Genomic DNA, 21,178 nt, shown 5'->3' on the forward strand with positions numbered 1-21,178 from the left:
AAAGCATTTTTGTTTTGGACAGTAGGCCTATAGGCTAAGCCTGACTAGTTGAACTGGCATTTTTTGAAAATGGAAGGGCATAATAAATTAATAATTAATATTATGCTTCATGGGATCGAAGATTCTCTCGCACTCATATATTAACCTAAAGCTGACACTTACGTTGCAGTAACGATATTATATCAGTCAAGTTCTGATAGCCAAAAGTTTTCTGTCTAATTTATCCAACAGGTTCTTTACAGTCTTAAACAGTCAGCAAATAACGTTCTTTATAACTTCGCGTTTTGTCGCTTTCGCTTCTACCTTTTTCTAGACCTCTGTTCTGCTACGTTTGACATATCCTATAGTTTTTCGTCATGATGGTCAGAAATAAAACAAACTGAACTGAAAGCTATGATTCCTTTTATTGACTTGATACCCTGTATTGGTATCAGTTTAAGTTTCTGAAAGAGAAATTGGCGCAATTTGTAAACAAAATGCTACGAACTGACAGTTAGCCTTCAGCATTTCAAAGCTTCTTTTGACTCTTACAGCACGTCCGTAGCTTTGCACGTACCGACACAGCACTATAAGCTGCAAACACAAACCTGTATTTATATCGACATGCCCAGCACAATGGCGAGCTGATCCGCTCAAGACAAATTTCCTTATTTGGAAACATGCGGTCACATGACTTACACAGCCGCGACAAGTGTTTTTTGTAAATATTGCATCACTTCCAGCATAGTTCATAAATTTCCAGATAGTAAACCGCTAAGCTAGCCTTGAATGGAAGAAAACGTATCTTTCTGAATGAAATTTTTGTTTTTCAAAGTTTTTCATGATGTCACTATTTGCGTGGGATATCTCTATAATAGGCATTATAATAACACGACCAAAAAATCACCAGATGATGTTTTATGTTGCAATAGCTTTAACTTGTCACAAACTTTTGATCTCTGAAGACCTCTTACGTCTTCTTCATGCTTATGAGGCCAGTAATTTAGGCAACATCTCTCAATTGCTGCAACCAGTGCACTGTAGCCTAACAGTGTTGGAATCTATTTGGTCCACATGTCCTGTAGATTGGAAAATTGTATACAATGATGTGTAATTTACTGTGCTAGCGTGGCATTTTTCTGACATGACTAGTTGATGTTGAACCTTTATCCTCGGACTGACAAAGCCTCTGATAGGTTATTCCTGGTAGTTTCGCATACTTGTAGAGGCTTTTGACGCAGCGCCGGTTACCGAGATTGACTAAATGAAATTTCCCTTTTCGATAGTTGTTGAAATGTTGTTGCTGGAGATATATACCATCCACTAGGTGCCGCTGAATAGAGAGCAGTCCTTAAATGCGCACACCCCGAGCGTCGAATTAGGGTCGCTTAACCATTGAGCTGACGGGGCGAACAAAAGGTAGGCTATCGCTGTAATTTCTGTATTTTAAATGAGGGAATACTTATTCTCAGACTGGGAAAGCGTTTTAAAAAGCTTCACCCCGACTCATTAGCAGAAAAATTAGAATGGGGGCACCACAATTTCAACAGCGAAAAACCAAGTTACAAGCGAAATAAACAGTAGCCTATGAATAATATTGAGATCCAAAAAAGGCGAAGAGATTGATAGCAAACAAAATGTTGTATGTTGCATTACGTAATTAGCACACCAAAAGTTGTCAACCTGGTTTTTTGCTTTTAGTAAAACTGATTTCCAAACATGAGACCATTTAGATCTTTCTGTTTTGATTGTATGCAGAATGGCCTGCATACAATCAAAAGAGAAAGATCGAAATGGTCTTATCAAATCATCAAATCAAACGCCTGCAGAATGGCAACCTTATTCTTTTCAACTCTGATTGGGTCTGTAGGCCTATAGGCTACTGTTGAATAAAACTTGATCCTGAAAAAACGTTATTTGATTATGAGCGGTCTTGCTCTTTTCATCTACGTTTCCTGCATGTATGCTGCGGCACCAGACTGAAGAAGCATATTCGGCAGCACTGTACACAAGCGCTATAGGGCACTAGTGTGCTGTGTTGGGGTTTTGGATCCTCAAGTCGACCCAACTAGACATCTGGGAAGGCTGTTTCTTGCTGATGCTTTGGCACAAACTGAGTCACAGTGTTTTTTTTATACATGTGTTGCCGATCCAAGGTCATTCCCAAGTATGTAGGGTAGGGGCCATGTCCAGGGGCGCCGGAACGGTTTTTGACTGGGGGGCAGGATTATGAAAAAAGGGCACTTTGTTGCTGAAAGGCCAATTTTTTTTAAAGTTTTAGGATAAGATATAGCGATAATGCTCATCCATCAGCTCATTATCGAGTAATGATACAATTGTCCGGTATACAAAGAACAATGGCACGGGAGGACATTATGCTATGTTATGATGATGCAGGCTAATATTATCTACTGTGATACAGAATTTTGGGTCGTGAATATTATTTTGAGGCGGAAATGAAAGATTATAATTAGGTTAAAAGCTAATAGCTGAAATTGTTATATCGTATTGCAAAATGTGCAGTAGCTTACATGACTTTAAAAAGGCACCATTGCCCCCCCTGCTTCTCCATCCACAGAAAAATTGAGGGAAGGGGTGCATCCACCTCCCTCCCGCTTCCGGCGCCCCTGGCCATGTCGGATGAAGATTCCATCTAGAGAGACTCGTAACTGACCAGCTTCGTTGTTGTTGAGGTGGAAAGGTGTGATGGTGGTTTTAGCTGTGCTGAGTTTTAGTTTCCAATAGGTCCGCCCCGATAGCTCAGTTGGTTAGCGCGTGACTTCGTGAACAAAGATCTTCAAGATCAAGCGGCGCAAGTTCGACTCTGGGGGTGTGCGCTTGAGCAACGCATTCTAAGGACTGCTGTCCATTCAGCGGCATCTAATGGAGGGAATAATTCTCCGGGAACAACACTTCAACAATCGGAAATTTCATTCTGTCAATCTCGGTAGCCAAGGCCTATGAGAGGGGGGTACGGAGGGTACAGCGTACCCTTGAGGGCCCTGGCCTGTGTTTGTTGGGGGGCCCGAAGTTGTGATTTTATAGTTTACGCGCAAAAATGGTTGGTTAAAACCATCCTAAACGACTAAATTCAAGCATAAAAGTTGTTATTCTTTAGTCATGGGGACCCGTAATGTAGCAAAAGGGCCCGGAAAGGTAATGGAGTGCATTGAGAGCAAATTAGGAACCCAAAGTGGTGATTTAATGCTCTGTTAAAAAATGTTCTGTTAAAAGCACCATAAATTAAATCACAAAAGTTGGTTATTCTCCTGTCTGGGGGGTATAGTGTAGCAAAAGCAGTTAAAGCCCGGGTGTTTTTGTGTTTTTTGAAAACTATTTAAAAAAGGCAGGGCCTCTGAGAGAAATTTTCACTAGGGGTACGAAGAGTCATTCCGGGCCCCCCTCTCACTCCGGGCCCCCTTTGTCTTGGGCAAAAAGTGTGATGTTTGCTTAGGCGTATTGCACACCACCGGTGGCGTACGCAGGATTTTGTCAAGGGGGGGGGGGCCATTGACAGTTGCGTAGCCAGGGATTTGTAAAGAGAGGGGTTTGACAACGGCGGGCGACGAAGCCCGACAGCGTTTTTGCCTGAGAGGACACCCAGCGGCGGGGGGTCTGGGGAGCCTCCCCCAGAAAATTTTGAAAATTACTTTGAATTTGGTGCATTCTGAGAGCATTTTCAACAAAAATGTGGGTATAAATATTCCTGTAAAATGGTGCTGTCAGATGGCATAGCAAAAGGATAAGATCATGTTTTCTTCGGCATTTTTCGGAAATAAAGCTAAGTCTCTATGTTTTCTTGTTGCTAATTCCTGGCTGAGATGTTTGAATGTTTGGTATTGGCAAAACTCGCTCTTTTAATGCAGTTTTGTTTAAAATTAGGCAAGTTTTTTTTAGACTGAAAACATCATTCCCAAGCATAAAGAGACTGAAGGCATGATTTTCAATATCGTGATGTCACACGCGTGCCAAAGGGGGGGTTGTAACTCCCAAACCCCCCTGGCTACGCCACTGGCCATTGATATCCCAGACATCTTCATGATATCCCAGTATGGTTTTAGTTTAGACTTTATCCATTTTTTTCTCACTATAATAGGCTTACAGAACACTACGCTACATTCGCATACCTGGGGTGGGGTTGGTGGATTGGGCTATGTATTTTGTATTAGCTTAGTCTATAGAACAACATTGTTAATTGCTTTGACAGTGCAATCCAAAACATATTAAATGCCTTAATCTACGTCGTTAACTACTAAAACATTTTTAAGGGGGAGAGGCATGGCCCAATGGCCCCCCCCCCTGCGTACGCTAGTGCACACCACACAACATTTTACTGCAGAATTGGACATCTGTGCGCAATAATAGTATCAGGCTGCAATAAAACTATTATTTAGTGTTGTGCATATCATGTGATCTGTCCCTCGCCAATTTGTGTATCCTGCATTGAATTCGTGTGTCAGTTGTTGATGGTGCTGTTGAGAGGTGTTGCTTGTACATCTTTGCTGTAAAATTTTTAAATTCATTTTTTTATTTCTCTTAGATGTAGCCTAGCTTATAATTATTTCTGAAGAGGACACTATACGTGGTGTCGAAAACGTTGGATATAGTAGTTTTTTTCATGTTTTTTTCGTGTGTTTAATGTTAAATCCGTTAACGTTACTGAGTGTTATATGTATCTGGTACAAGCAGTGTTGGGCGCGATAACTCATTTTTCAGTTAAGCGATAACGATAATCGATAAACAAAAAATGCCTAAAGCGATAACGATAAACGATAAATCAAAAAAAATTAAGCGATAACGATAAACGATAAATTATCGCCGATAATGTCCGATAACGATAATTTTTTTGCTTGATTAGCGCTGCCCCATTCCATGCAGCACGAACTGTTTTCATCAACATGACGAAAAATCGAACATAATATACTGTAGTGTAAAGGGACAAAACTTTTTTTAAGTTATGCATGAATAGAATAGCAACAGCGGCAGTAGGTATCAAACCTTCAACCTCTTGATCCAGAATCAAACCACTGAGGTAACCGCCGTGCTCATAATTATACCTTCAGATACCAGTTGGCTGCTTTTATCAATTGAGTTACACTGCCGCTTACGTGCAGTAGGCAAAATAAATAAATCAAATGAAAATACCATAAAAAATTCTAAACTTTGTATTTTGCTTTCTGCTTAAAGGGCTGTTTACAGCAAAGTCAGCAATAATTTAAAAAATTCCAAAAAACGCAAAATGCTTGAAAATTTATTAGTAATCTTAAGCGTTATTGGTAGTAAAAATGTGCATACTGTGAAATCCATCAAGCTTGTCAAATTAGTCGTGTTTGTTTTAGAACAATAACATAATTATCGTAATTTACTGATAAATTTTTTTGTTTTCTTTGTGAACACCATCATGAAAGCAATGGCAGAACGCTGAGATGTTGAGATAAGAATTACAATATAGGCACTGTATTAGTGGGAATAAAAATATTTGATTGAGGTAGGCTATGTCGCATTCGCATAAGTAAATGAGAAAGGTAATACTGTATTTAGCATAATTTTACCACGCAACTCGATGCGCCTATTGTCATGCAAAAACTACTACAAGATGCAAAAAATATGATGTCGGTCTGCATGTCAAATGCTTCAAGCAATATCATATTCCGCAATGACTTGTTTCAGTGATGTTGTGTTACTTTGCTAATTTTCATCTTCATATTTTTTGAACTTTCATTTCAATAAAATGCTCGATGACAATATTGACATGACAAAACATGAACAAGACATTTCCCATTTATCACTTTGAGCGATAAGTAAAATGTAATAACACTTAAGCATTACGCACAAGAAACTTGTGAAATTTGATAACGGATTTGCCTAGCGTCTTATATATAGGACGGCTTTTTTCTCAAAAAGTACAAACACAATTAGGAAAAAAATAATTGTGATATGTTTTTTAGGTCATAATTATGCAATATTTAAATTTTCCGAATTTTTTTTTAAGTAGGCTTACTTTCACTTTCGGCACAAATGGGTTAACTTTTTAAGTTAAATGGCACTTACGCATTTGGTTATTATTTTCGGATTAAAGTTATATCGCCAAGCTAGAAAAAAATCGATCTTACAGTCTATAACCGATCTTGTGTTGTTATTGTGTATGAATTTTGTCTTTTAAACTGAGTTTGTGACGTACACGTCTCAAGGCAAGTGCTTACAATTTTAGTTAATCTACTCATCTAAAGATTTAATGCGCTTAAAACAGTAAGTTTCATGTTTTGACGAGAGACATTTTATTTTTTTACGACAATTACTAAAAACTAACACTTCCAACGAAAAAAGAAAACACAAGAATAAAATAGTTGATCGTGAGGTGGCGCGAAAGACCATGTTTCCGTTGTAAAAGCGGCCTCGTATTGCGACACTTTCACAAACCACTTTCCCATTTCTTTTGCTTCGCTTCAAAGGAATCTGTACCGCCATGCGCTTACATTTTAATTGTAAAATTCAATCAACAACAAGAGACTTGTTGCATGCATTGCATTACAATTTGCAACTCTAAGAATTGCTACTTGTCGGTTTGTTGTCATTAGTCGAATCCAGGGCTCACCACGTGGAGGTTGACAACTTGAGCCCAACAGGATCAGATGTGCCGTTGGCTGTACTGGAGCTAATCTGTTTAGGTGGGGGTTGCATAATTCGCCGATATGTGTCTGCGGAGCGGTAGAACAAACAATGCAACACATACTCCACGAATGTTCCATCTTACGACCCCCAAGTGGAATCACTGGTATTCGACAACTGGACCCAACTACCGTATCTTGGCTGCACGAGGAGGCATTGCCAATCTAAGCTACTACAAGTCAAACGAGAGAAGAAGAAGACTCTAAGAATTATTGTGTTGTCAGGGCCGTCGCTGCAGGGGGGCGTGCCCCCTCCCCTGACAACGACCTGTGCACACACACTTCAGAACTGGTTTTAATTTTAGTATCATTAGCTAGGTGGCTAGTAAAAATATTGCTTTTCATGATCTTTTCACTTGTGTGTTGATCGGAAATAAAATTTATCGGCGATTAATTATCGGCGATAATCAAATATTGCCTTTAGCGATAACGATAAACGATAACTGAAAAAATAATTAAGCGATAACGATAAGCGATAAAAATTTATCGCTGGAAGTTGAAGTTGAAGCAGGAGCCGAAGTCAATACTTTCGGAGCTGAAGCGGAGCCGGAGTAAAAAAAACTGACTTCGTTCACCTCTGCTAGGCATGTGGTGAATGAAAAAGTTAATGAAGAAAGGTTAGGATTGGTCAGATGATTAACTTGATTATGTTTTAACAAGATGTTATGTTTGAGCCTTGGTAGAGAGCTTGGCTTGTACCAGATACATGTAGGCTAACACTCAGTAACGTTAACGGATTTAACATTTTTTATTTAACACACAAAAAAAACAAAAAAAACTACTAAATCCAACGTTTTCGACACCACATAGTGTCCTCATCAAAAATAATTATAGGCTATATCTATGAGAAATAAATAAATGAATTTGAATACTTTATATTAAAGTTGTACAAGTTCACACCTCTCAAGAGTACCATCAACAACTGACACACGAATTCAATGCAGGATACACAAATTGGCAAGGGACAGATCACATGATATGCACAACACAAAACACTAAATAATAGTTTTATTGCAACCTGATACTATTATTGCGCACAGATGTCCAATTCTACAGTAAAATGTTGTATAATGTGCAATACGCCTAAGCAAACATCACGCGTTTTTGATTGATTCATTGATTGATTGAATTTTTATCCTCGGACTGGGAATTGGGAAAGCTTCTTGCAGAGCTTAATCCTGGCAGTTTCGCATACTTGTAGAGGCTTTGAATCACTGACGCAGGCCCGGTCACCGAGATTGACAGAGTGAAGTTTCCGATTGTTGAAGTCTTGTTGCCGAGGAACTATTCCATCCATTAGATGCCGCTGAATGGAGAGCAGTCCTTAACGTGCGTTGCTCAAGCGCACACCCCGAGAGTCGAACCAGCGCCGCTTGATCTTGAAGTTTCTTTGTTCCAGAAGTGACGCGCTAACCAATTGAGCTATCTTTCCCAAGACAAAGGGGGCCCGGAGTTAGAGGGGGGCTCGGAGTGACTCTTCGTACCCCTAGTGAAAATTTCTCTCAGAGGCCCTGTCGGTAGCCGGTCCTGCGTCAAAAGCCTCTACAATAGTATGCGAAACAACCAGGAATAACCTATCAAGGCTTTGTCAGTCCGATGATAAAGATTCAAAACCAACCAAACCAACTATCCTTTAGGTATTATGAGATCAGCTTCATATCCTCGACATTTTTCATACAAAAGCGGTTTTAATTAAACCAATCAAGTGCTTTGAGCGGCTTCAAAATAATTGAGAATTTTTTTAAATATTTTTCATCTGTTTTATTTTTTCTTATCAAAATCCAACTTGATTGGTTATCGCCTCGCCTAAATTTCACAAAAAATTGGATTTTGCACAGTAGGCTACCAATAACCTAAATGAAACTGTGATGCATAGCAAGCAAAACCAAGAGCGGGGTAACCGGAAAAGCCGCTGTTGCTTAAGTTTACAGTATCATACTTTCCATGCCATATGGCGTTATGTAGCCTAACTGTTTTCTAAGAAAATGTGCAGAGAGAAAACTTTTATTTTGTCTGTTGCCTGAATAGCACCATATAATTATACACAATATGAATATAATAGCACCATAGCAATCTAGATACCATAAAAGACAGGCCCGGATTTAGAGGGTTGCAGTTGCCCCGGGCCCTTTTTGAAGGGCCCCCCGATGTGGAAAAATGTGATTTTGTGTTGTTATTATTATTATTTTCTTTCCGCCTTTAAAGTTTTTACAAAATACTTCCTTTTTCTTTCAAGGTGGCGACTGAGCTTGGCATAAAGGCATTATAGTCAGTAGCAACATTGTGGGTGACTTCCAATTTTGTTTTTACGGGTCCCCGATCTAAAAGTTCCCTGGGCCCCCCATCAGTTAAACTCGCCCCTGACAACAGACAGGAAGCAGCCAAACTACTGTATAGCCTATCAGTCATCGAGTTAGCCGCAGGGGCGCCGGAAGCTGGGGACAGGGAGGCGGATGCTCCCTTACCCCCAATTTTTCTGTGGATGGAGGGGCAGGGAGAAAATAATGCCCTTTTAATGTCTTGTAAGCTACTGCACATTTTGTAATATAAAAATGTCTGCTATTTGCTTTTAGCCTAATTATAATCTTTCATTTTTGCCTCAAAAATAATATTCAATTATTCACGGCACAAAATTCTGCAACACAGTAGGTTAGGCTACATCATTATAGCATAGCATGATGCCCTTCTTTGTATAGCCTACCGGACAATTGTACCATTACTCGATTGCTATATCTTATCTTAAAAATTGTCAGACTAATAAAATAATGGCGTACTGTAACTCACTTTTTGACGAAATTGAGATAATAGTGTTTTTTAGGTCCCTAAAATGTAGCGCACCTGCCATATAATTTTCTAAGACCTACGTTAACGAGAAAGTGGTATTTTCGTAAAAATGTCAAATGGCCTAACTCAAACGCATGACTTAGGCCATTTTACAAATTTTTTTAATTGTTTGCTGGAAATAAAGCTTTCCTCCAACAGAGCAGATGGTCAAAAGACGACGATCTAAATTGTACAGAAATAGAGCTTCCACTTCATCACAAGTCTAGACGATTAATTTAGCACAAAATAATTATGTTTTTTCTATTCTATGTATCGTAATCTTGGCCATTTCCAAGCAACTACCCTACTTAAATCATTCTGTTTTCTTTCTGTTCCTTTGAGAAGCTTCATTTTCCTAGCACTGTGTAGTGCGACTTATCACTTCACACTGTGATACAGGTCAGATATTCTTCATGCACCGTTTCTCGGAGTCTTCCTGCACTCAAGGCAGGTTTTTCTAGAAAGCCATTGTTGGATACTTTATTAATTCTCAGCTTAATATCACACTTAGCAATTTAATAAGCTCATTGCTGGTTTATCGCCATCATTCTTGAGTTTCACTGATGGGAGTAGGAAAACATAGAAAAACATAGATTTCAAAACGTTTGAATTGACTTTGATGTGTAGGGAAATGTGATAAAATGAAAAAGAGGAAAATCACGTTTTGGCGAAATTTCTCAATGACTTGCCTATTGTAGTGTCCATTACATGTAGTGTCCATTACTGTACATGCCCAATACTGTAGAAAGATCACAACTTACAGAAAGAAGAAATTCTTGTACCCTGGAACTAACATAATCCAAGTTCATCAGCAATACAAAGAGCTTGCTGAATCATTAGGAATATGATCAGTGAGCACAGCTTATTAGTGAAGTATTTCATAATGAGAACTTCTCCGTTTTCATCGTCGGCTCCAGCTCGTGTCCGAGCATTGGTTTGTCTTTAAATTGAATTTGGCTTTGGATAGTGATGTATGTGGCTTTTGAGGCCCAGTCTATGATGGAAAAAGACGTGGGCAAAAGGCACTGGGAGACGATCATCATAGATCCGCCGCCAATGTGTAAAACCTGGCTGGAGGCTTCCAACTCTACCAACCTTGCCCCCGTTACCCTTGATATCATCGCTTTTTGGCTTTGTTTGGTCCAGGTCGAAATTAAGACAAAAGCCATTCGCTTGTATGGTTGTTTAAGGTGATCGTAACTACGCGAGGGCTACACATACACTCTTGGCCAGCTCCACGTGCACTGCGGTCCAATAAGATCGAAACGTGCAGCTTCAAGGGAACTGGTTACAACGGGATGACGGGTGCTCTGTTCCTACCACGTAAGGATCAGTGCGACGTGTGTCTTCATTCAAACACAGTAATATTACAAAGGAACAATACGATGACCATATCAAGTTGAAGAATGAAGCTTGAGATGAGAAGACGAAAGACGAATAGTCCGCTAGCACAGTAAAATCCATATGGACAATGGATTTACAGGCTGTACTTCTGTGTCCCAAAACTAAGGCAAGCAGTATGTACTATAAAACCAAGCTGCAGGTACACAATATAGCACTATTCGATCTTGAATCAAAAGATGCTTATTGCTCTATTTGGAATGAAACAGAAGGTGATTTACGCAGTGAAGTATTCGCTTTCTTGCAGTTTAGTCATTTCGAACGGGTAATTTCTGGAAGCCCCGGTCTGGAGGAAATAGTTATTTGGAGTGATGGGTGTGGATATCAAAATAGAAACTCTAATGTCTCTAGGACCTACTGTGCCTTGAATGGAAGCATGGCATCGCTATTACTCAGAAGTACCTCGTGGCTGGTCACACTCAAATGGAGTGCGATAGCATGCACAGTACCATCGAGCGAAAATTGGTAAACGACGATTTTGTTACGACGAGCGATTACGAAATTATCATCTAGATTGCCAGGATCAGACCGCATCCCAACAATGTACAGAGGATGCAGCACAGTAATTTTATGAAACTCGATGGATGATGCTTGTTGAGTATCAGGCCTGGAAAGAAGGCTGGAGCTCGCATGGTTCATAATCTTAGAGGCCTGAATCTTGAAAGCAGTGGAAAGATATTGTAATGTGCAGGGTCACATTATGAGAGGCTGAACAGTGAGAGGATCTGCCACAGCGATCACAAACAAACTTAGGCGACACTACATCGATGTCTATTCATTCAAGTCATCTTCTAATCAAATTGAGGAAATACAATGATCTCCAAACTATGAAACATGTTATGCCAACAGGGTGTCACTCCTTTTTTGATAATTTGCCTCATCACTGATAATTTATTCAGCTTGTCTTGCCAATTCTGAACTGTTTTTGGGCGAAATATGCAGTCTAGCATGAAATATAACTCCTATCGTTAGATTGGAGTTGCTATTAGGGATTTTCCTGTTAATTCTAGTCGTATTATTACTGTTATTATGTCACCATTAAAAAACTCATATTGATAAACTCAAAATATCAAATGGCCTAAGTCATGACTGTGCATTCGGAAAATGGCCTAAGTCACCCCAGCACATTATGGGATGCAAAATGAAGCAAATCAAAGTAGGCCTATGCATGCTCATTGTACTTGTGTCGACATGCTATTTTCGTTTAACTGTAGAATAAATATGATCAAAACAACCGTGTAGATAGTTTTTTTCGATTATCTCAAAACAATAAAAAATGAGTTACGCCATTACTTTATTAGTCTGACAAAATTAAAAAAAAATTGGCCTTTCAGCAACAAAAGTGCCCTTTTTTCATAATCCTGCCCCCTCAGTCAAAAATCGTTCCACCGCCCCCGGTAGTGGTTAGCCGCTTCCCTTTTCTTAAAGTGACAAATGTCAAGCATCGGAAAATTGCGTTTCAGTTATTTTTCCGGTTTCCCTTTTGTTACTTTGCCGTTCACTACATGTTTGCGCCGGCAATGAAAAATAAAATTGAAATGAAATTTTAAAAAATAACAAGTTTTCCTGAACTTTTTACAAAAACGCGGCTGGGTGGCGATTAACAGCAGATGTTCAAATAAGCAAACTTGTGCAACAGTTCAAAAGTAGCCTACGACTTTTGGAAAGTACGCAGTTTGTCTACCTAAAATTTAAATGAAGCGGAGGACACGGGGGCGGATGGCCCCTCCGTTAGGTGAAACAGTCTGTAAAGGCTTCAGATAGTAGGCTAATAACTAGGGCAACCAAAAGTCAATAAAGTCAAAATTTTTCTGCCTTTTTCAAAGTTTATAAAACGTTCACAAACTAAATTTCAGGCTGACACGAAGAGAGGTTTCAAAGTTATTAAGTAAAATAAAAGTCAAATTTTATGGTTAGGTCAAAATTTTTTTTTAACGTAGTTTTTCTGCTCTCTTTTGATATTGTATTAAAGCTACACAAATACTGATTTTTTGTTGCAATTTCTGTTGCTATTTTGACGTAATAATTGATTTGTTGCAATTTCTGGGGTAATAATCTTGTTTCGCCCACTACTGACGATCAGGGTTGCCAGATGGCCTTTTTTTAGGCCAAATTCCAGAAAACTGGCCTTTTTAAATTGCAGTTGGCCTAAAAAAATTGATGCAAATAAGGCCAGAAAATCTGGCCTTATTTGGCCCTTTTTATGGCTGCAAATTTTGACCGGTTTAGAAAGTATTATTTTAAGGAAATTCAATTTCAATTGTAATATAAAAGTATCACTTATCATCACTTAGACTTTAGAGCCTGACCTATATTCGTTTTAATTTTAATTAGTGAGTAGAGACATAGGTAGAGAGTAGAGAATATGTTAGCGGTGGACAAGGTGGTTCTATTAAGTTGCACCTGCCGTAAACCGTAAAGTATACACTTGCCTTGTTTGTTAATGTGATGTGCTTGCATTCCATAATGTGCAATCTTGTCGTATTTTGTTTGCTGCTAAATAATTTCAAAACCGAGTATTACGTAGTTTTAGTTCTTATGACATCTTAAACATATTTATTTCGTACTGGGTTGGTCTGTGACAGTAGCGCACCCAGCATGGGGCTAAGGGGGCTCAAGCCCCCCCCCCAAACCCGCCACAAAAAATGAAGTTTTTGACTTTTGTATGTTCCCGATCTATACCTTTTGCTTACAGGTTAGACATGAATAAGACACAACAATACAACAGGGCTGAGCATTATAACAATATATATTTTACATATTTACAAATAGTTTTAACAGTGGAACGTTTTCGGCTTAACTTTAAGCCTTCATCAGGAATCTAAAAATAATTAAAAAATGCAATAAATTTCAACTTCTTGAAAGTAAATTTACATTAAGAAAAGGCAACTACATAAATAACTACAAAAAAGTTTGCACCACAGGGAACGTGATACATCAAGTAAATGTTAAGGAGAATGGAGGCGCCTCCAGCAAATAATTGTTTGTTTAAATTTGGGTTGTAGCATAACAGTGCTTCCTGAATTTTGGTGTTAAATTGGGATTTGCTCTTGCGTAAAATTTTAAATGAGTCAGCAGAGAATTTTTGATCTGGGCAAAAAGAACACTCCATGATATGGTCTTGGGTGGCACTTTTCTTTAAGTCTCTAAAATTCAGATGCTTCAGTACGCTCGTGGTCATGTGGCACAGAACACAAGGGTCGACTTGCCTTCGCTGAGCACCCCCAACATCGCGAGCTCCCACTCTCGCATGTAAGGCAACGTCGACTAACGGGTGTGAGGACTAGCGACCCTTTCCCGCAGTCAATGTCTGGTGGACACAGGGGCGCCGGAACGATTTTTGACTGGTGGGAGTGGCAGGATTATGAAAAAAGGGCACTTTTGTTTACTGAAAAACCATTTTTTTTAAAAGTTTTAAGATAAGCTATAGCGATAATGCTCATCTATCAGCTCACAATTGAGTAATGATAGCCTATAAGTGTCCGGTATACAAAGAAGGACGTCATGCTATGTCATATTGATGTAACCTACTGAGTTACATAATTTTGTGGCGTGAATATTATTTTAAGCCAAAAATGAAAGATTATAATTAGGCTAAAAGCGAATAGCAGAAATTGTTATATTGCAAAATGTGCAGTAGCTTACATGACCTTAAAAGGGCACCACTACCCCCCCCATCTACAGACAACTTGAAGTAGGGACAGTAGAATACCGGGACGACTCACTTTAATGATTTTTCCTACGAAAAGGACAACTGGAGGGTTACTGAGAAGTTAAAAATTAACAGAACTGCACAACGTTTTCTTTGCTTTTAGGTAAATTTATTCTCATCAAATGAATTGTTACTTATTTGGTTAAAATTTTGGGTGCTGAAAAATCTACAAAACCTCACTACAGCAGTTTGAGGCTACTTACCGTTACCGCTGTTGCGTGAAGTATACCGCTGCATTATCATGACTTGAATGCTATTAAATGAACATGATATCACATATTTCCTACGTTTATTTTGACGATACACACTTTGTACAAACGTGGGCAGGTCATATAAACTGCACCTGAGTATGCGACATATGGCAGTAGACCTCAAGCTGTAGTTGCATCAAATTTTGTCAAAACATTATGACCCTCCAGTAAGTTGTCCATCTTACTTTTGAGTGAGCAATCCCCTACTTCTACCATCCTTAACTTGAAGGTGGGGGACACCCCCCCCCCCCCGCTTCCGGCACCCCTGGGTGGACATACCGATGTACCGTACGTCAATGCTGAATCATACGGACATGTAAAATTATATACGATATTTGAGCAGAAAGACGAAAGCGTCTGGGACTTTAATTGAAAATACGAACTAATTTTGAATGTTTTGTAAGTAGGAAAAATGTCCACATCACATTTACTGTTCACAAAATTAGTGTTTTGTTTCAAACTGTTTTTGTGCTAGTTGTTGTTTTCGCACTTATTTGTGTTGGCAAACGGAAAGCTAATTCTATTTTGTCATACATGAAGAAAAAGTCGAGATCTATAGAAGATTCCGAGAGTGGACGTAGGGATGAGAGTGCTGATGGTTCTAATACCATGGGGTTCACTAGGCCAACTTGTAATCTGATTGAGAGAACGAATCCTGATGTATCGGCAACCGGTGGGTTGTGGGCCGTGGCCGGTGAGTGCCTTTAAATATTAATCAAAGGGATGGGCATTGGCCTACTGTCATTATTGTCGCAAATCACTCGGCCAACATTTCTAAATTAGCCCCCCCCCCTAAATTTTTTTCTGGGTGCGCTACTGGTCTGTGAATAAGTTTATTATAAAAGCCTACGACAACACATTTCACTGATTGTTGAACACTCCACGTTTACTTCTGATCCGGTTTGCAATACGCAAAATGCTACAGAACGACAGGAAATCTTTGCATTCGTTTATTTTTGATTTTTGAGATTCGCGGTTTTAAACTTCTATACATCAAATAAGTTTTGATGTGAGTGTAGGCTATATTTTATATTGTTATTGCAAAATTGAATTTTATACATTCTTTAGTTGATACAAACAGTGTTTTATTTTAATAATTCTTCTGTAGTCATGTATAGCACTGAAAAGAGTTTCCAATCCTGTAGTTGTAGACATCCCTGGTAAATATACTCAATAAGACAAATTCATGCTTATTGCTTAGCTAGATGTTCCGAATAGCACTGTTCATGAATTGAAGTAATAATGGTTTCTTACCGTTTCTAGTTTATCTGCTACTACAGTAATTTTTCATTAATCAAATTATGCAAACGAACCGGTTGTTATGCTCTGACAGTGCTAAATTATTATCTGCCATATTTGATCGTAAAATGGCATTTTCAAAAAATTATTTCAATTAAGTTGTTAGCGTTTATTTAGCCTTTTAGAAGTAAATAAAAAATTTGGCCTTTTTTGGCCTTATTTTATAATGGATTTGGCCTTACTATAGCTTGAGTATCTGGCAACCCTGCTGACGATTGAATATTACCATTATTACTTAGCCAAAAGCCAATTAGCCAACTGCCCTGCTGTTGATGAGTTGGTTGCCGGGGTTAAATCAGTGACCATTAAAAACAGGTCAAGAATAGCTAGTTTTACTTCCACAGCCAAATGTAACTAGATGGGGCACTTGATTGAAAGCTGCTTAGCCCACTATTATTCAAGAAGTCTACCAGAAGTAAGAATATTGTGGAAGGATTCCATGATGGTGGTGTCTTGCTGCGGCGTGCTCAATATGCTGTGAAAGCTCCCAATTTAGCTACTCACCTTGTAGAAATAGAGGAGCAGTACAGTGCACTGTTTGATATAATTCAGAAGATGGAAGACATCCGTTACACCATTCAAGAAGCTTACCAGAAAATGAGGTCCCTTAACTTTGGTGTTGATGGCTGCCAAATTGGAAAATATATTCAAGCAAGAATCTTCAAGGCATGACATCAAGTACATTGTGAAAATGGAACGAGATGATATTTCACCACATTTATATAGCCTGCTGAGAAACTCCCAAGCAACTTCTGTATCAGTAGAGAGAAGCTACTCTACTTTAGGAAAAATTTTGGCGAGAGACAGGAACTTCAAAGGCGATAATGTGAAACATTACTTGATGTTGAAGTATAATATTGCAGAACCCTCTCAGTAATTTCGGGATATTTAAAGACACTCCATATTTATCATTTGCAGTTTTTCGAGTGACTTTCATTACCTGTTTGTTTGCTGTGGTGTCGTTGAGTCTTCCACATTTTATTTCATATAAAAAAGAAGATATCCTTACCTAACGGTTTGATTTCTAATGTGCTTTGTATTTCACATTTGAGTTGCAAACGCAGAAAGTTATTGGTCAAAATTAGGTCAAAATTTGTAAATTATAAAGTCAAAATTTCAAGTTTTTAGGTCAAAAAATTGGTTGCCCCAGTAATAACTATATTTGATTTAAAATTTAACAAATGCCTGGAAAATTAAAAGACTGGCAGCGGTGGGATTCGAACCCACGCCATCGAAATGACTGGTGCCTAAAACCAGCGCCTTAGACCACTCGGCCACGCTACCGTCGTGAACTCTAACGCAGAAAAACGTACTTGACTAACAATATTTGTTCGTTTCACATTCAAAATGACTTTTCTGGTGCATGCTTCAAAGGGTTGGTTGGTTTTGTATCTTTATCCTCAGACTGACAAAGCCTTGATAAGTTATTCCTGGTAGTTTCGCATACTTGTAGAGCAGTGGTTCCCAACCTGGGGTTCGCGGACCCCTTGAGGGTCCGTGAGAAAGCATTTAGGGGTCCGTGATCAGGGGCGCCGGAACGATTTTTGACTGGGGGGGCAAGATTACGAAAAAAGGGCACTTTTTTTTATTAAAAAGCAAATTTTTTGTCAAGTTTTAAGATAAGATATAGCGATAATGCTAATCTATCAGCTCACTATGTATTGAGTAATGATAGCCCACAAGTGTCCAGTATACAAAGAAGGGCATCATGCTATGTCATAATGATGTAACCTACTGTCAAGCCTTAAAGCAGCCTGCGGCCATGGCCGCTAAGTAGTGCTTGAATGACCGCCGGTGCTACCTCTTCAATCGGCCAAGTTTGGCCGCCGGTCTCTTCTAACCAATTATTTAATTTCGCAATAGAATGATCGTGGATTAACTGTCGAAAATATGTACAGTAGAATTCGCCTATAGTGACACCTGAAGGGACCGCGGAAAAAGTGTCACTATAAGCGAAGTGTCACTATAGACGAATGATGACGTCGTTGATAACTTCACTTTTGCAGTATCTGCGCATGCGCATCCCATGTTGGTTTAATTCAAACCCAGTCAGCAAATCAATCCTTTATGGTTCAACCTCTGCATACTTTAAATCAATGTAAAAAGATGGATTTGCTGGCTGGGAATGTTGATAAGGACAAAATATGATTCCAACTTAAACAGGAAATACACCGTAAAGTGTCCTTAAACAGAAATTTTTGAGCCCAAGGGACAGAAATGTGGTGTCACTGTAAGCAAAGTGTTCTTATACACGAAGTCACTATAGGCGAAGTCATTTCTATGCAAAACATATGGTTTGCAAACGGGACTTTGCAACAGGTGTCACTATAGGCGAAGTGTCACTATAGCCAAAGTCACTATAGGCGAATTCTACTGTAGTATAAAAGAGTGACGCAAAATTAGGTCAGCGAGTCATAATCGCCCTGTTGCATTGTGCGGGGATATTTGTTATTAATTGAATAATGAATATATCCATCTGCGATCACCAGCGCTGTAAGTCTTGTTTGTAATTTTCGACGTTTATTTTAACAAAGTCTTAATCCAAAGTGCTAATTTACATCGGCTGGTATAATATTGTCGCTTTTATGTCGATTCGATGTTGTCGGACATTGAATCGTTGTTAAAAAGGAGAACTAGGTTAGTTGACGTCCAAGGAGAAAACATTTTTTGATCATATTTTGCAAAAATTATGCTTCTTTTAGTAATGTCCTTCACATCATTGAAATACTTATTTTATTACCTTGCCGTCATCGTCAACACAATCATGTCGAGCGTTGTTTTTCGTTGCTAAAAAGAATTCTAGGGGAGTGGCGAACTTCTTTAAAATCAGCCACATTGGATACACTCGTGCGAGTGTCGTTAGATGGTCCCGCAGTACTGGATTACAATCCCGATAAAGCAGTTATTACGTGGTGCAACGATTCTATTGTAGGACGTCGCCCAGACCCAGACTTCAACAACGCTAAGTAATCATTTTAGCATTGTTGCAAGTTTAATTCTATTTACTTGTGCTATCGTTATTTTTATTTTGTATTTTGGCCTCAAAGCACACAGATTTGGCCGCCGAGAAGGAGCTCCCGAAAAAAAAAACGAGTTTTAAGGCCTGTAGGCTACTGTGTTGCAAAATTTTCTGCCGTAAATATTATTTTAAGGCAAAAATGAAAGATTATTATTAGGCTAAAAGCGAATAGCAGAAATTGTTATATTGCAAAATGTGCAGTTGCTTACATGACTTTAAAAGGGCACCATTGCCCCCCTGCCCCTCCATCTGCAGAACAATTGAGGGCAGATTACAGAGTACTTTTGTATCATTCTGAGGTACGTTGGTTATCTAGAGAAGTTTTAAAACGACTGCAGCAGCTAAAAAAAAATGGAGTATCAACTCTTTTGAAAGCAAAAGGGAGTCTCCTCTTAAAATTGTTCGAGAGTAAAATTTTTCTATACGGCATGGCCTACTTAGCCGATATTTTCGGTCATATTAACAATGTTAATCGTGGCATTCAAGAACCAGGTGTGACAATAATTAAAGGGCTTAGTGCAAAAGGGAGGTATGTCAATTTTTACCAAATTTGAGTTAACCACGTCAGGAAGTTCACGAGCCTGCTGCGCGTCTTGTGCAAAAAGGCCGTATGTGTACCTTGAGAAATGAAGGAGATAGGCGAAGAAAAAAGGGGATATGTCACATAATTTTTTTATCATTTTAGCGCAAAAAAGATATATGTTTGACATACCATACACCCTTTTTGCGCTGAAATGATAAAAAAATTGTCTGACATATATCCTTACTGCAAGCAACAGATTGCAACAATTGAACATATAACCTGCAAACCCTAGCTTATCTTCCATTTAAACTTCAAGCAAAGCATTCTCGAAATGATTTGTTCTTTTATTGGAAACACTATCTCGTGCTTAATGAAGTGTTGCAAGCAGCTCATCTTTCAGCAATCCGGAATCGTTTTTATAAGTTTTGACCTACAACAAGCAATGCCTCTCTCAAAAATATCTACATCTGTTGCATTTTATTTGAGACAACTTTGGATGTATAACTTCGGAGTTTATTTGATCCGAAAATATGATGATTCGAGTAATGTGGAAGAAAACGGATTCATGCGCTCTTGGGTAGAGAAGAAGGAGGCAGAGGGTCGAACGAGATCATCTCATCTCTCTATGCTTTTATGTTAGAAGCTAAGGTACACGGTGACACGCTAATAGCTTGGTCGGATTCCTGTGAAGGTCAGCACAAATACTTCTATATGATGGCTTTCTGGCACTTTCTTGTTCAAACGGGGAGATTCAAAAAAGTTTTTCATAAATTTCCGATTGTTGGGCATAGCTATATGGACTGCGACAGAGACTTTGGTCTCATTGAGAAGCAGCTAAGAAAATATCAGCACATGTACTTGCCAGAGCATTATAGAACTGCCATACGGGACACAAAACATCAAAACGAATTCCGTGTCTATGACATGGCAAACAGTTTTTATGACTTTAAACTGCTGCCTGAACAACTGGGACTACTTAAAAGGAGCAAGAATACCTGTAAGGAAGAATTCTCCATTCAGAAAGTTAGTGTGATGTTTATCAAGGAATTCGGCACAACTTGCTATAAAAACGATTTTGAGGATGAAGAATGGAAAGCTTTGGATATTAAGCATAAAAGAAAAATTGTTGATTTCAACATTGATTCCCTTAGGTTGCACCAAAACTATTCACGTGAAACTTCCAGCAAAAAATTTGAAGATATCCAGAAGCAAATTCCTTTTGTTCCTCACCAATATCACTGGTTTTACCAGCGTCTCGTACAACGTGGTGCAGAAAACCTTGAAGAATAGGATGGCCGCACAAGATTCAAACAACTTAAACGAACTTTTTTAAAACAGCTTTAAGCAAGAAATAAATTGTCTCTTTGCTTTGTTGTTGAAATCCTGATCTTGAGTGTGACATATCTCCTTTCATTTGAATAAATTGTTGTGCAAAAAGGTGGTATGTCATTTCTTGCGCAAAGTAAAAACACGCAACTTATTTTCAAACAACAATAAACTGTA

At 38.8% G+C, this 21,178-nt stretch overlaps 1 non-coding gene across 1 annotated transcript; it reads right to left on the reverse strand.

The window, feature by feature from the left end:
- Positions 1–17,335: 17,335 nt before the first annotated feature.
- On the reverse strand, positions 17,336–17,417 carry Trnal-uag (transfer RNA leucine (anticodon UAG)). The gene has a single exon. It is a non-coding gene; the product is annotated as a tRNA-Leu (tRNA).
- Between the last annotated feature and the right edge of the window lie 3,761 nt (positions 17,418–21,178).

This window comes from Aplidium turbinatum, chromosome 4, assembly GCF_918807975.1.
Source record: "Aplidium turbinatum chromosome 4, kaAplTurb1.1, whole genome shotgun sequence".
Lineage (NCBI taxonomy): Eukaryota > Metazoa > Chordata > Ascidiacea > Aplousobranchia > Polyclinidae > Aplidium > Aplidium turbinatum.